This window comes from Coenobita brevimanus, chromosome 113, assembly GCF_032717465.1.
Source record: "Coenobita brevimanus isolate Jiangsu-jjx chromosome 113, ASM3271746v2, whole genome shotgun sequence".
In the NCBI taxonomy this organism is placed as follows: Eukaryota; Metazoa; Arthropoda; class Malacostraca; order Decapoda; family Coenobitidae; genus Coenobita; species Coenobita brevimanus.
This window is the reverse complement of record NC_137066.1, coordinates 18,869,536-18,885,548: the sequence shown is the minus strand read 5'-3', so window position 1 is coordinate 18,885,548 and position 16,013 is coordinate 18,869,536.

Below are 16,013 nucleotides of genomic sequence, written 5' to 3'. Positions count from 1 at the left end.
GAGGCTATTGCAGTTAACCATATATTTAACCTGTTTATTTGCCATTACATTATCCTTATGAGTCCTGAATGTTTTGTTGTTAATTTAAGCATTAAACTTTAACTTGTAATTTTACCTAACTCTTTTGTTTTGAACCTGGAACTTTACGGGACAGTAGTGACTCTTCGTATTCTCACTTAAAGTGTACATTATCTTTCTCTGTTTCGTAACAATATATATATATATCTATATATATATATATATATATATATATATATATATATATATAAATATATATATATATATATATATGTGTGTGTGTGTGTGTGTGTGTGTGTGTGTGTTCTTTATAATAATATTCTTCTATATTGTGCGCACAACTTCTCGCTTTGATGAGATAGTAGTCAGTCTGATGTGGAATTTAGTAATCTGGATGAACACATAATTATACGAGTATAAGACCTGACATATTCATTGCACGGTCACATGAAATATACTATATGTTTACGATAGATCAGTGTAGGTGCTGGCAAATGAATACCCCATGAACCATTTTGTCACGTGCGATATATATATATATATATATATATATATATATATATATATATATATATATATATATATATATATATATATATATATATATATATATCCACAATTAGAACAGGTCCATGTGGGAAAATTGGTCCATGGGGATAAGTCTTTGGGGGAAATGGGCCCACGCAGAAATACTGGGTCAGTGGTTAAGCAGGTCCATGGGGGAAATGGGTCCATGTGAAAGAAAATATTATGTAAGTGTAAGGATTGGGTGTATTTCCATAAGGAGGTATTTGGTCCATGATGAAAATGCGTTCGTGGAAAATTAGTCTCTATGGAAGGAAAATTGGTCATGAGTAAAATAATTCCATCCAGAACATCAGTCATTTATGGGAATATATTTCCATGCATGAAAAATAGATCCACAGTGGAAAATAGTTCCCAGAGGCAAATAGATCCATTGAAGGGAATAGGTATAGGGGGGAAAGTAAGTTCATGGATGAAATAGGTGCCAAGGGAAATGTTAGGTCCCTTGAATAGGAAAGGTCCATGAGAGCAATAGGTGCATGAGGCAAAACTGGTCTGTGGGGAAAATAGGTCAAGGGAGGAAAATGCATCCATTAAGTAAAAATAGGTCAGAGGGGGAAATTTGTTCATGAGGGAAAATGTGTCCAAAGGAAAAATGGGTTTATCGAGGAACTGGATTACTTAGATGATAAACAGTTCCACTGGGGAAATTAAGCAGGTATGGAGATGGCCCCTAGGTGGTGCAGTGATAATGGGCTTGTGTGCTAGTGGTCATTAGATGGCGGGAAGTCACTCCTATGGAGAAGAAATCTTTATGCTGAAGAAATCACTTGGTGTCAATTTTAACACAGTTAAGATTTCCGTCATCAACGAGTTGATATGAGCGTGGAATCACTCAAAGATACAAACCTGAAACTGAGGCAAAACAGGTTAAAGACACTTAAAATGGTAGTACTGCCTGAGAAGTTTGTCCAGAATACTGATCATGTGAACTTGCTGTCATTTGTAATTATAATAATGACAACATAATAATGTAAAAAATATACTGATCTGTTGAAGATGTCTTAACGCTAAACAATATTCTTCTGGTTAATGCCAACAGAGTTATCATTCAAAGTGATAATCACGCCAGGAAAAGCTAAAAAAAAATTTCATAGTAAGGGACTATTCATGCTTTTTTTTTTATAAATGATATAAACAATATTATTGAATACAACAGTTTATTAAATGAAAACAAAGAGTGTTCTACACAAGAACATATACACTTAAACTTCATGAGAGAAATATAAAACTAAAAATAATCGTTAAGATGATCGAAATAAAAAAATCATTTGGAACCTCGTCCTGACTTCCACCACACAAGGTCTCTCATCATGGGAAAGCTCCCCCCATGTGAAATTTTAATTCAGTTCCAATTCCTGGATGTTGCTGGTTTTTAAGTAATTATTTTTCAGATTACTGAACTGCTAAATCTTATTAAATTATCCAGTACGCAATAACTCGCCTCAGTAATATTCATCTTCAGAGCTTGGTCGACAAACAAATTTAAACTAACGAGCATAAGCCCCAGCTCTCCTGCCACTGACTCCACTTCAACCTTCCAATCTTTTGACTGACTAGTTTCTTAAGTCCGAGGATTTTATTTTAGACTGTGCATGTGACTTGAACTAAGGTGCAATCAGACATGCATGAAATCAGTATTGAAGCAAGGAGTGGCAGGTCAGCGACGCGTTGGAGTGTCGCCACATTGTTGTTGTTTTTTTTTTTTTGTTTTTTTTATGCAAGGAATAAGAACCAAAATCCAGAATCCCGCAGGATTGTTCCCTGAAAAAAAAAAAAAAAAAAAAAAGATTATAGAGAGCCACAATCAAGATCTCTTCATTCCAAGAGCCCTGGACACACTGCGTTTTAAAGACTAGATGTTAAATGGTAGTAGGAAATTCAGACAGAGGAGGACAGTTCCAGAGTTGACCTGTTGCATACGTGAAGAACTGGGAGTAATGGTTAATTCTTGCATTTGAGGGTTGGACAGATAAGGGATGAGAGTTTGTTGCTAAATGGGTGCTATGCACCCACCACAGTGATGGGGTGATGTAAGCAGGTAGTGCAGTGTAGCAATAACCATTAAAGTTGCGATAGAAAAATAAGATCAAGATGCAACAGTGCAGTGAGAGATAAAAGTAGAGGAGAGCCAGTAAGAGGAGGAGAATTAATGAAACGAAAAGCTTTTGACTCCATCTTGTTGAGAAGAGCTCCATGTTGGGAGCCTCCCCTCATATGAGAGTTGTACTCTACACAGGAGTGAATAAAACCCGTGTATAAAGTCAACAACTGTTCAGGAGTAAAGAAGGACCAGAGTCGGCTTAGCAAACCTAGTCTCATGGAAGCAGATTTTACAAGAGACGTAATATGATCTTTACAAAATGAAACCCAAGAAAATGAAACCCCAGGTACGTTCAAAGACGATGCAGGATTGAGTTGGATGTTGTTCAAAATTCGAGCATATTCCTGTGATAGATTTTGATGAGTAGAAAGATGTAAGAACTGATTTTTTTAATAATGAGACCATTCGGTCATTATGTACGCTATGTCTTCTACAGACCTGTAGAATAGATATTACACAGTGCATAATCATTCCTTTTCTGCCTCTCCTACAAATTTTCAGCGCTTGTTCTTTCTCACAATCATGGTGGTTTCTTTCTATCTTTACCTGTCGGGTTCACCGTATGGTATGGCAGATGTGGGAAAGCCATCCTCTTTTCTGTTTCTCTTACGAGTCGGTTAGATCTTAGTAGTATTAGCATTTATTTCAAAATATTCCTGTTACCTGTACACCCCATGTAGTACTTCAGTCATTCATTCATCATCCAGTCCTATGTTGCCCCATGAGGAGCGTAGAAGCCCGGGGCTAGACAAGTTGATCCTGACATTTAAGAGGAGAGTAACCAGCCTCACTCATCCCTGAGTGGCATTACGTGAGCAATAAACCCCAACCATACCTTGGATATAAACCTTCCCCGGCTCAATCCGACTGGAACGCAGTTATTACCCACTAAACCACCAGACGCCAAAATCTGGTTATATGGTTACCAACCAGCTTAGTAAATGGTCTCCTGGTGTACAGGAAACCATTTGTCTTGTCACTCAGTGAAGAGTCACCCACAGGTAGAAGGAAAAGGAAAGAATGAAGGAAAGAAAGAAAAGGGAGTGTAAAGTCACCCGTAGGCAGAAGGACGAGGAAAGAATGAAGGAAAGAAAACAGAAGAGGAAAGAAGGAAGAAAGCAAAGGGCAGAGGGCAGACACCTAAAGCAGCACTACATCAAGTGAGTGGATTTCATTAACTGGCTTATGTCGGTTATTCATCTCTTACAGTGTGTGTGTGTGTGTGTGTGTGTGTGTGTGTGTGTGTGTGTGTGTGTGTGTGTGTGTGTGTGTGTGTGTGTGTGTGTGTGTGTGTGTGATCTCACTGTCATCCCTTGAGACCATCCATCCTACCTGACACCTACCATTACCTCCTGTTCTTCCTTCTTCCCCTTCTTTTTTTCCTTGTATTCCACCTGTTCCTCTTCTGGGAACACTGAGCTGAAAAAAAATCGAAGGATGAGCAAATTCTTATGTTATTGGAAGGTGAAGGAGGATGAGAAGGAGCAGGTGTAACAATAGTTTGATGCACAGGAAGAGGATATGGTTAACATGACAAAATAGGCAAGAAAGTATTACCATGTGCTTGAGTAGAGGAATGGTTGAAGTAATATTATAATAACTGATGGTTAACTGATGATGATGATAATAATATTGTTAATGTTGTTGCTGTTGCTACTTATGATGATTATGATGATGATGATGATAATGATGATGATGATATTTTTTGCCTGCGGAAGAACAGTATTAGGAAATGGAAAGAATGGGAAAGGAAAGCAAAAAGCGGAAAAGGTTGTAGGTAAGATCTAGGATTACAGAGGGAAACGGGGTAATGAAGATGGGGCTTGTGGAGGTTTGAGATGAATTACGTACAGATTTGCATGAATGAAGAGGCAAGGTGACCAATGAATGAAGAACGGCGAGAAAGGTGAGGAAAGTAATAGGGTAAATAAGGAAAGCGATAGGGCTGGTGATGGAATATGATGAGGTGAAAAGCGAAATAGATGATGAAGGACTGTGATGAAGAGAGGGGTTGACAAGGAAGTTCGAGAGATGATTTCGGTGGCGGATGAGAAAGAGGTTAGAATCAAAGCACATAGGAAGGAGGCTGAAGCAAATAGATGAAGTGAGTGAAAGGGAAGGTGAGAAACGAAGAGAGAAGGTGACAAGAAAGTGAAAGGCGTCGTGAAATACTCTAGTGTAACGAAGTACAGTATGAGAGCAAAAAGATAACGTGAAAAGGATAATAAGGATGGGGAAGGGGTAGAATCTGTATAAAAGAACACTTCAAGAAACAGGGGAGCTGAGAGCGCTAATGAATGGCTTGATGAGGGGAAATGAGAGGGAAGATGAGGGCGTGTAATGAGAGGGGAGGTAATTAAGTGTAATGAGATGGGAGGTAAGGAGAGTGATACCCTTAATTTATATCTCTGTCAGTAAGAATATCTCCACTTGATTTAAACTACACTCAAATATTTTCTTTAACCACTTGACTACAATGACGTATATTCTATATTGGTACCACATGAGAATTTTACTTAGCTTAGGAGAGGTTTTCAAACTGAGAGGTGTGTATAAAGAGAATTTACTACACCAACCACTATCAGACTGCTCTTTGGAACTGAATAAGATTTTGTGAGTGACCACAGATGACGTGGGAAAATAACAGCAATTTGACAAAAATGATTACTCCGGTGGAAGATGGAAGATAACTGGTTGAAAACATGGCCTTCAGATCCCGTCTACCTACGGTTGCAGAGGTAACAAAAATGATAACATGGAAGTTAAAAATAGAGAAAATAAGAAAACATAAGTACTAGCAGAGGAGGTGTAGATAACTAAAAGCTGAATATGATGGAGGAAATATAGTGGAAAGAGGAAATTGAGACAGAAGATTAATGGAAGGAAAGTGGAGTAGGTGAAAACAGAGAAGAGGTGTTAACAATCAAGCAAAAAATGTAAATGCTGAAATAAAAAGGATGGAGGAAAGGTAAAAAGACGCTCGTGCAAATTAGTGGTGGAGAGGAACGTTGATAAAATTATGATGATGATGATGGTGGTGGGTGGTACAAGATGGGTCCGTGATTTAATGAAGGGACGGAGTTGATAATGGATAGGTTGTAAGAGGAGGTGAGGAGGCAAAACGGAGATGAAAGGGATGGAGGAAGGTGGAGCATATGAGATAGGAGAATAAGTGGATTATTTTGTTGAAAAGTGAACTGAATATAATATAGAGCAAAAAAATAGAGAAATGGGATAAAAGTCAGAGAAAGTTGTGGATATTGTCGTGGATATAGAAAAGAAAGAAGAAGGAATAAGAAAATGTAGAATTAAAAGAAAATGGAGGGAGGGGAAGGAGGGAAACAAAAGAAGTAAACGTGTCTTTAAAAAAAGGACAGGCGGGGGGGAGGGGGCAGACAAATATGGAAGAAAGAGAAAAGAAAAAGAAGGTAGGGGAATAGAATTAAGAGAAGCCCGAACTCAAAGGTAAGCGATGGAATGAATAATCAAGAGAAGAATAGAATATATAAGAAAATGGATAAATTGGGGGGATTAAATCTGGGTAGTGGAGGAGAGCAGTAAAGAGAAATTGGAGGTTAAGACAAGGAGACGTGTTAAAAAAAAAAATGATAACTTGGTAATGAGAGAGAGAGAGAGAGAGCTGTAGTTCAGATAAGCTCCAGGAGCGGAGGGAGGGGTGTAAGAAGGGAAAGGGACACAGAGATACGGAAGGGATGGGGAAAAAAGGGAGTAAAGGTTGGGAAGGGGAAGAGAAGCAGGAATGGAGGGGGTAATGAGGAATGAGAGCTGAGGGATGAAAGATGAGGGAACGAAGAGGATAGGTTTGGCGAGAAAGAGGGGAAAAGGGGAAATCAAACGGGAGGAGATAGTACTAGCAACTAGTATATCTTTTACCATGGTATGGGCTACACCCTTAGACTTGATGGTTATGCATCATAACATGAGTATATTAATTTGAACATTGTTCACGGTATTAGCCAGAACCTCCAGATGGCACAAGTAAATTCCGTGGAAGCATTTTATATCATATTGTTGTATGTCATTATGTAGGATTAGGTGTCAGAGGTCTTCAGGTAAAAAAATTGAAAAAAATCACTCGCATTTGTTACTGTTCATATACTTGTCCAGTTTCTGTGATATGTATACAGCGCATGCATTGATAAGTTTTATACATCTGGAAACTAAACATGATGTTTACATAATAAACCTAGCATTACAGTAAGACAGAGTAGGCTGCATGGGCGTTCCAGGACGGGGCTGGCGGCCGCACGTTAAAACAGTTGATATAGCCTATTTTTAGTTAATTTGAGTGACTTCAGGTTCATATCTGTTTGTTATTTTACCGCATCACAAATTCAACAACTTTAGACTTCGTCTCATCACATTTTTTAAGAACTCTTCTTTCTTGCTTCGATTTTCAATATCCTTGCTGTTGTTTTTCTCATGAGCTACCGAGGAATTATTAATGATGTGGAAAAATCAGCTTCACAGAGTTGAAATATGCAAAATCCTCTCCATTTTGTCTTTAGTCTCACTCAGGTGCTCTATGTATATGGGGTCTTGCTCTCTTCTAAGCTGAGTGCACTTCTCATCTGTAAAAGCATCACCACATGTACTGTAGCATATCTGAACAGGATGAGGACAAAGGTGTTCCATCTTAACCACCCTCCTTTCTCCCCCAGATTGCATCTTTTCCTCCCCCCTCACCAGTATTTTGTTCCTTTGTTTTCTTAATTGTTGTGCCTGCATTCCTCCTCCGTTTTTGCGGGTTCGCAGCACTCGTATAGCCACACACTGTCATCGCTGTTGCATCTGTCTCTCTAATGTGATTCAACAGATACTCGCACTGCCTCTAATCTCCAATACTACCTTTTGTCAATTATATTGACAAAAGGTAGGAAAAGTAAACCAAACCAATACATCATCACAGTGAAGTGATTCAGTTCGTCGCTATAGATGCACCCACTAAGTACAAGATATAGTTCTCCGATGGGAAGATTTAAAAAAAAAGAAATATCTCACTTCAGTGATTGATGGGGACGACATTTAAACTCTTTGCTATGAAGGGCTTCCCCTGAGCTAAAAGTAATTGTTCGGTGGCAGCAAGAACAAAATACGTCGACATCGTAGTGCAGAGGTTATCTGTACTGCCAACCTCTTAAGCAATATCAATACAACGTCATTCCTTACTAACTAATGCCTCTAAACGCGCATTTAACTGGATAAATTATGAATTTAAAAAAAAAGCTATTCCTTCCTTTGCACAGATATCGATGCTAAAACTAATACAAGCACAAGAATTTGGTCTTTCAAAATTACATTATGATGGTCATCATCCCGATCCTCTATCCTAAGTTTGGATGAGGTAAAGTAGGATCCAGATTCAGGGAAGGAGATAGCAAAAAGAAAAGGGCTCATCATCAGCATCTCCAGCTATATGGTCACACACTCATCCACACATCATTCGTCAGTAGCAAGGGAGGAAATGAAGAAGCATTCAGAGAGTGCTGCACACGCGCCATACACTTGGTCTAAGGGCCGACTATCTTATTAATCCTGTGAAGCCAGAGTTCAACGGATTGTTTTCAAAATCAAATTGCCAGACTTCCAACATTTCTACCAACTTTGGTCCATATAAATTCAAAACTATTTGTATGAGCCTTATTCTGCGACCATGACCTTTGACCCACTGTTCTCATATTCAGAATTCGCCTTTGTCTGACGATAAATCGTTTCATCAGTTTTGGTTCAAAAAGACTTAAAAAGGCTTAAGTTATAAGGTCGAACTTTCGACCTTGCCTTGCGTTATGATCGTGACTTTAGATTAATTGTTCTCACAGTCCCATCGCATCGTCAGCACCATACCCTCAACTTTTTTTTTTTTATGTTTATCTTCAGTCAGAAAAAAAAAAAAAGTTGAATTGACATGTCCACTTGATCTTGACTTTTTTATCTATGGTTCTCAAAATTTTCCTCAATATCCGACAAGACTCCCAGCCCCTCCATCCATCAGTAAATTGACCAACACAGAGAAAACCACTCAGTAGCCCTCGATATTTCTAAAGCTTTAAACAGAGAGTGGCACCGTTCCCTGTTCAAACTCCCTTGCAACGGTTTATCATCTTTTGTTCCACTGATTTCCTCATATCTCAGCCATATCATCCTGGAAGGCACATGTATACCCACCCACTATTAAAGTCCACCCATACACACACGCTACCATCCCGCCTACTAACCTCACCCACCAACTTATGCTATCAACGCCACCCACGCACCCACCTACTCACTTTGCCCCCGCCCCCCACCCCACTTAACAACTCACCCACATCACCAAATTACCCTGCCCACAAACCCCACCACCAGTCCTATCCATCCCACCCCACTTCACCCACCTAGCCTGTCAATCGATCCATTTCACCCAATAACTGACCTACCCACCCAGTCCACCAACTCACTCACGCACCTACCAGCCTTGCCCATTAACCTGCTCACCCACCCACCCAACCTGTCTACCCATCCACCATCCACCAGCCAGCTTTCTCACCTACCTCTCCTGCCTTCTCAACCAGCCGCCTACCCTAATCCCCGAAACATCACATAAGCCTACGCACTTCATTCACCTATCCACTTTTCTCTCCCATTCACCCACACTCCCTGGCCACCCACCCATCCACAATGGCCACCCACAATCACACACATTCCACTCACTAATCCTGCCCAGCCGCCTACTCACCTAAGTTAAAATGAAATGGAAGAAAGCATAGCTTCTGCAAGGCAGGAAGACATTTCATGACATCGTTAAGTATGGTCAAATACTGTGGATTTGGGTAAGCAACTCCAATCCGGAAAACCAACATTAGATTTGTTGCTGCTTTCGCGTCTTCTTTCACTTGTGGCAAGGAATGGACTTGTGTGTGTACTGGTCGAACAACCACGCTCAACTATGACCAGTACATTTGTGTAAGTTATAAATATATGAAAATTGTGAGACTTGTCAGCACATTCCAGACAGGACCAACAAATAGATGTGATATAAAGAAGTGTTCACACAATGACTTGGTGAAGGGCACAGATATCATACATGGTAGAGCTGGCCCTTCAGTTTAGTACGATACACCAAATCCTTGACCCTGCTGAAGGTTTTCCATTTTTTTCCAGGATGAAGGGTATGGTCATGAGGGATGTCGACGAAACACATTACTGTAGATGGTGGTCCTTTATTAACTAGCTAAATCTCCATACATACTTTGATTGAGGCCCCGCACGCCACAAGGGCCAAAGTGCCATGCCAGCTGAAACCTGTTCTTTTCCGCCATCTGCTCCCTCAAACACTACTGTATGACTGCACAAAGTCGCTTTGCTTATTTCTAATTTGTGTAGTAAGGGTGCAAGTCTGAAGTGAGCAAAACGACTTTGTGCAGTCATAGAGTAGTGTTTGAGGGAGCAGCTGGTAGAAAAAAAAAATAATAAAAAAATTCCAGATGGTATAGCGTTTTGTCCCTTGTGGCGTGCAGGGCCTCAATTATTGACACCAAGGAGACTGGACTCGTTCCAGGACAGGAAAAGGCTTGAAAAGTACTTGCAAACCGGACAACAGCCATGCTGGACACAGTTTCAAACGTAGAATACCATGCAAAAACTTGGTTGAAGTCCACTTCCAGACTTACACCCCTGAAAGTGTTGAAACTTTCAGGTAGTTTCAAGCAAATTACTGAAGACATACTTAAATGTGAAGTAATATAAAAATACATGAGTATTTCAATGGAATAAGAAACTCGGGTGTCCTTCAACCAGTCTTACCTCTATTCCTTTGATAAAGCACAGGATAAGAATTCGTCACCCTAATATCATAATTACAAAACAGTTTTTAGTATCAGAATGGTGTAAGAGACTCCATAGTTTATTCTAGGGTGGCAAGATGCTGATGTAGCTGTTCTTTACCTCTTCCCATATTTCACGAGATTCAGGTACAGTTCACTTAAAAAGTACTAGTATAGTTTTAATACTATCAAAATACCTCTCAGAGGTTTAGAAGTAGATGCACTGACTCATAATTGGGATAGGAGAAGAAAAAGAACCTCAGAAAGAACAAAACAGAGAGAGTGTTTGACCTCTCAGGGAAGCACACTACCCTCCCCTCCATGACCTTTATGATAAAACTTTAAAACTGTCTAATATTTTTCATTTTAGGAACGTGGATAAATATCGCAAAATATATGGGAACACATTGATAATATATTAGTTTCGTGTCATCGTTCAACTGAAAAACAAATGAATACTGAAACGATTTAAACAATACATATCATCATGGCAAAAGTGTTTAAAAATACAGCATATTATGATGTAAGGAGTAAAAATACTGAAGGCAGCTATATTCAACATGTACAAGTGCGCATGTGTAACTCACAGTTGGGTCTCCCCACCCCCACACACACACATACACACATAGAACTGACTGTACTGTATTCTGTAACATGTACAGTATTACCAGCCTGACTCAATACAGTCACCATTTCCACCATAACTCTTCATAATCATTACTGCAGCACTTTAAACCGATTGTAACGAAATATATCTCATAAACAACCAAACCAGTGATACAGGACAACAAAAAGAGGTGATTTTTCATTCGAACCCTTTACAGTATGAGTCAAATGTAAGATTGGAAGCAATGGAGGTTTATTTTTTTATACTCATGGGTATCCCAACATCATTCAGTTGTGTTTAACAATACTCTGTCATCAGCAAATTTGATTTGATCAACAACATTAGCGTGTATCATTTTACAATCAGTTTTTAATCATAATTATTACCAAAGGAGTCTCAAAATCTGCTTAAAGTTTTACATGAGTAAGGATGACAGAATGAATGGAGGACAGTAGTAAGGAATAAAACATAGGACGGTGTTAGCCTCTCTAACCCTGCAACCCTTGGAATATCTCTACCCTTCCATACACTTATCCTCCAACTTTCTCTATACTCATTTCAAAGTCTAATGTAGATGTTGCGTATATGTACGCAACGACCTATCTTGTTACGTGTTCCTGAACTCGATTCTTCTGAATTCTCTACACTTTGGCTTCGGCTTTCCTGTCATTCTCTGACTAAATATATCTGCGCTGTTTACTTATCTCCTAATTCTACTATCAAAAATTCTTTGACTATCTTACTTCTACGATGGAACTCATTCTATCCATTTCTCCTTTCTCCGAAATCTCCATTCTAGGAGATTTCAATGTTCACCACCACCTATGGCTCTCCTCTCCTTTCACTGATCCACCTGGTGAACAAGCCTACACCATTTCGATCCTTAATGACCTAGAGCAGCTTGTACAACACCCACGTGTATCCCTGACCACCTTGGAGAGAGCTCCAGCATACTCGTCCTCTTCCTTACAACTAATCCTTCTGCTTACACTGTTAATCTTTTCACTCCGTTGGGCTCCTCAGATCACAACCTTATCACCTTAACCTGTCCTAACGCTCCGGTATGGCCTGTGGACCCTCCAAAGAAACGTCATCTGTGGCACTTTGGAGCTGCGGATTGGGAGACCCTCAGGCAGTACTTCTTTGATTTTCCCTGGAATGATTATTGCTTCCATGGCCGGGAGCCATGTGATTGCGCCTTGCACATTACGGAGGTTATTCTCTCGGGCATGGAAGCATACATTCCTTTTTCATATCTTCTGACTAATGCAAGAAAGCCTTGGTTTAATCACGCTTGTTCTAATGCTGTCCGCAACAAGGAGAGGGCCTACTCGTATAAAAAGTACAGGAGCCAACCCACCCCTGAATCACATTTTTTATACGTTTCTGCCCGGAATCGTGCTAAGGCTGTTCTTCGCTCTGCTAAAAATATTTTCATCCATACTAAATGCTCTCAACTCTCCAACTCGAATTCTTCCCGCTCCTTCTGGCACCTTGCCAAAAACGTTTCTAACAACCTTTCCTCATCATCCTTCCCTCCTCTTTTCTACTCTGATGGCTTTGTAGCAATTTCTTCTACTGATAAAGCAGATCTCTTCGCTCAGACTTTTTCCTCCAATTCCACCTTAGATGATTCCGGTGCTGTTCCTCCATCATTTCCCACCTCTGACTTCCTTATCGCTGACATTAAAATTTCTTCAGCTGCTGTATTTTCTGCCATTGCTGGCCTCAATACTAATAAGGCATATGGGCTTGATGGAGTTCCTCCTGTTGTTCTCAAGAACTGTGCTTCTGTGTATACACCCTGTCTAGGCAAACTCTTTCGCCTTTATCTATCAACTTGTACCTTTCCTTCTTACTGGAAGTTTGCTCTAATTCAGACAGTCACAAAGAAGGGTGACCATTTCCAACCCTCTAACTATCGTCCAATTGCTTTAACACCCTGTATCTCAAAAGTTTTTGAGTCATTTCTTAATAGAAAAATTTTAAAGCATCTTTCCTATCACAACCTTCTTTCTGATCGCCAATATGGGTTCCGTCAGGAATGCTCCACTGGTCATCTTCTCACATACTTTTCAGACTCCTGGTCATCCTCCTTTTGGGACTTTGGCGAAAGCTTTGCCATTGCACTTGGCATCTCAAAGGCTTTCGATCGAGTCTGGCAGAAATCTTTAATTTCCAAACTGCCCTCTTACTGTTTCTATCCTTCTATCTGTGCCTTCGTCTCTAGCTTCCTTTCTGGTCGTTCTATAGCCGTTGTTCTAGATGGCCATCGTTCTTCTCCTAGATCTATCAACACTGGTGTTCCTCAGGTCTCTGTCCTATCACCAACTCTCTTCCTTGTATTCATCACTGACATTCTAAGCTGTACATCTAACCCTATCCACACTTATGCTGATGACTCCACCCTTCACCTTTCCATTCGGTTCCCGCAACGTCTATCTCAGCAGTTACTTCAACAAATAAGGGATGAAGTTATTGCACACCTAATGTCTGACTTGGCTCGTATCTCTGACTGGGGTAAAAATAATCAGTTTTTTTTAATGAATCAGACTCAATTTTTACACCTATCAACCCGACAAAATCTTCCACAGGTATACTGTACCTACTAATGTTTAATAATATTCAGTTTAATCCTGCATCATCCTTGAACATGCTTGGGGTTTCATTTACTCGGGACTTATCTTGGAAAGATCATATTACATCTCGTAAAATCTGCTTCCAAGAGATTAGGTGTGCTAAGCCGACTCCATTCCTTTTTTACCCCTGCACAATTGTTGACTCTATACAGGGGTATCTGCCCCTATGTGGAGTACAACTCTCATGTGTGGGTAGGCTCCCCACATACAGCTCTTCTCAATAGGGTGGAGTCAAATGCTTTTCCTCTCATTAACTCTCTTCCTCTTACTGACTCCCTTCATCCTCTGTCTCTTCGTTGCACTGTTGCATTTTTATCTCTTTTCTATCACTACTTCAATGGTCACTGCTCCTCTGAACTATCTGCATGCATTCCTCCACCTCTACGAGGGGCACGTAGCACCCGTCTAGCAGCAAACTATCATCCTTTTTCTGTCCAACTCTCTAATTCAAGAGTTAACCATTACTCCCAGTCCTTCTAATGTTTAATAATATTCAGTTTAATCCTGCATCATCCTCGAACATGCTTGGGGTTTCATTTACTCGGGACCTATCTTGGAAAGATCATATTACATCTCTTGTAAAATCTGCTTCCAAGAGATTAGGTGTGCTAAGCCGACTCCATTCCTTTTTTACCCCTGCACAATTGTTGACTCTATACAGGGGTATCTGCCCCTATGTGGAGTACAACTCTCATGTGTGGGTAGGCCCACCACATACAGCTCTTCTCAGTAGGGTGGAGTCAAATGCTTTTCCTCTCATTAACTCTCCTCCTCTTACTGACTTCCTTCATCCTCTGTCTCTTCGTCGCACTGTTGCATCTTTATCTCTTTTCTATCACTACTTCAATGGTCACTGCTCCTCTGAACTATCTGCATGCATTCCTCCACCTCTACGAGGGGCGCATAGCACCCGTCTAGCAGCAAACTATCATCCTTTTTCTGTCCAACTCTCTAATTCAAGAGTTAACCATTACTCCCAGTCCTTCTTTTATGCAACATGTCAACTCTGGAACTGTCTCCCTCTGTCTGTATTTCCTGCTTCCTATGATCTCCAGTCTTTCAAACGCAGTGTGTCCAGGCATCTCGAAACGATCGGATCTTGAATTTGGCTCTCTCCTGTATTTTGTTTTCCTCTTGGAAGGAACAACAATTGCGGGCTCGTGGCCTTTGGTTCCTTCTTCCTCGCATAATATATATATATATATATATATATATATATATATATATATATATATATATATATATATATACACAGTATGTATATTTAATAATGAAGAAAAGATGTTAGAAGCAATTTATAGCATCCCACAATTGCCTCTATCACAATAATCAATGGGAATTATGCATATGTCAACACAGACAAAACATATTTTTTTCTGAATTCCCAAACAAAGTAGTTTCCTTAACTCTTTGATAAATGAATGCTTATGGGTGAATGGCGAACTACACAAAATTTCGCCTTTTAGCTCCACAAGCGACAGGCAACCTCGATTCATTCCATCTCCTTTTCACCATCTCCATGTAACAATATGAAGTGTTATGGAGTTTAAGAGATAAGGTTAAACTTAATTCACCAACCTTTAATTTCGACTGTGGAATTTATTACAAATGAACCGTGGACCGCAGCAGAGATGCTACAAAACAGGTTATGTGTGCGGCGACACAGTGAAATTATGGACCATGACCAGATGACTTCAGTTTTGCATCATCGTCTCGGAAATTGTATTGCATGCCAGCCTGTGCCATAGTTACGGAGTTAAAGTAGTCGAGACATTCCTGGTTGACTGGAACTCGACCACAACAGTGACGAGACTCATTCCTGTCAAAGCCTCAGTAGGTTGCTAGTCAGATCAATACGCCATAACGTGAGCTTGACTTGCTACTTTCGAAAATTGATTTCAGGTTTCCGTCTTTTCTTGTAGGGACTGTCGGCCCTGCCTTCGATTTTAGCATCAAAAAACCATATTTTATTAGGGACAGGTTTGATCCTTCCCCAGGTGCGAACGCCATGGTAAATCGATCAGGAAGTGCATACATTTCGTTCGCAGTAGCTACTGTTACTTTGTTTCAAGGTTCAACCAAGTGGATGAGGGTGAGAGGAGATATAAAGACTAACATCCCATAAAAACTTTGACGCTGCTTCTTTAAAAGCCTTCGTGGTGTGTTAATAATAATCCCACTCATATAAGGCAGAATACAACTTTCTGGTGCTGGCTCAAACAGGGTAAATCATATGCCAC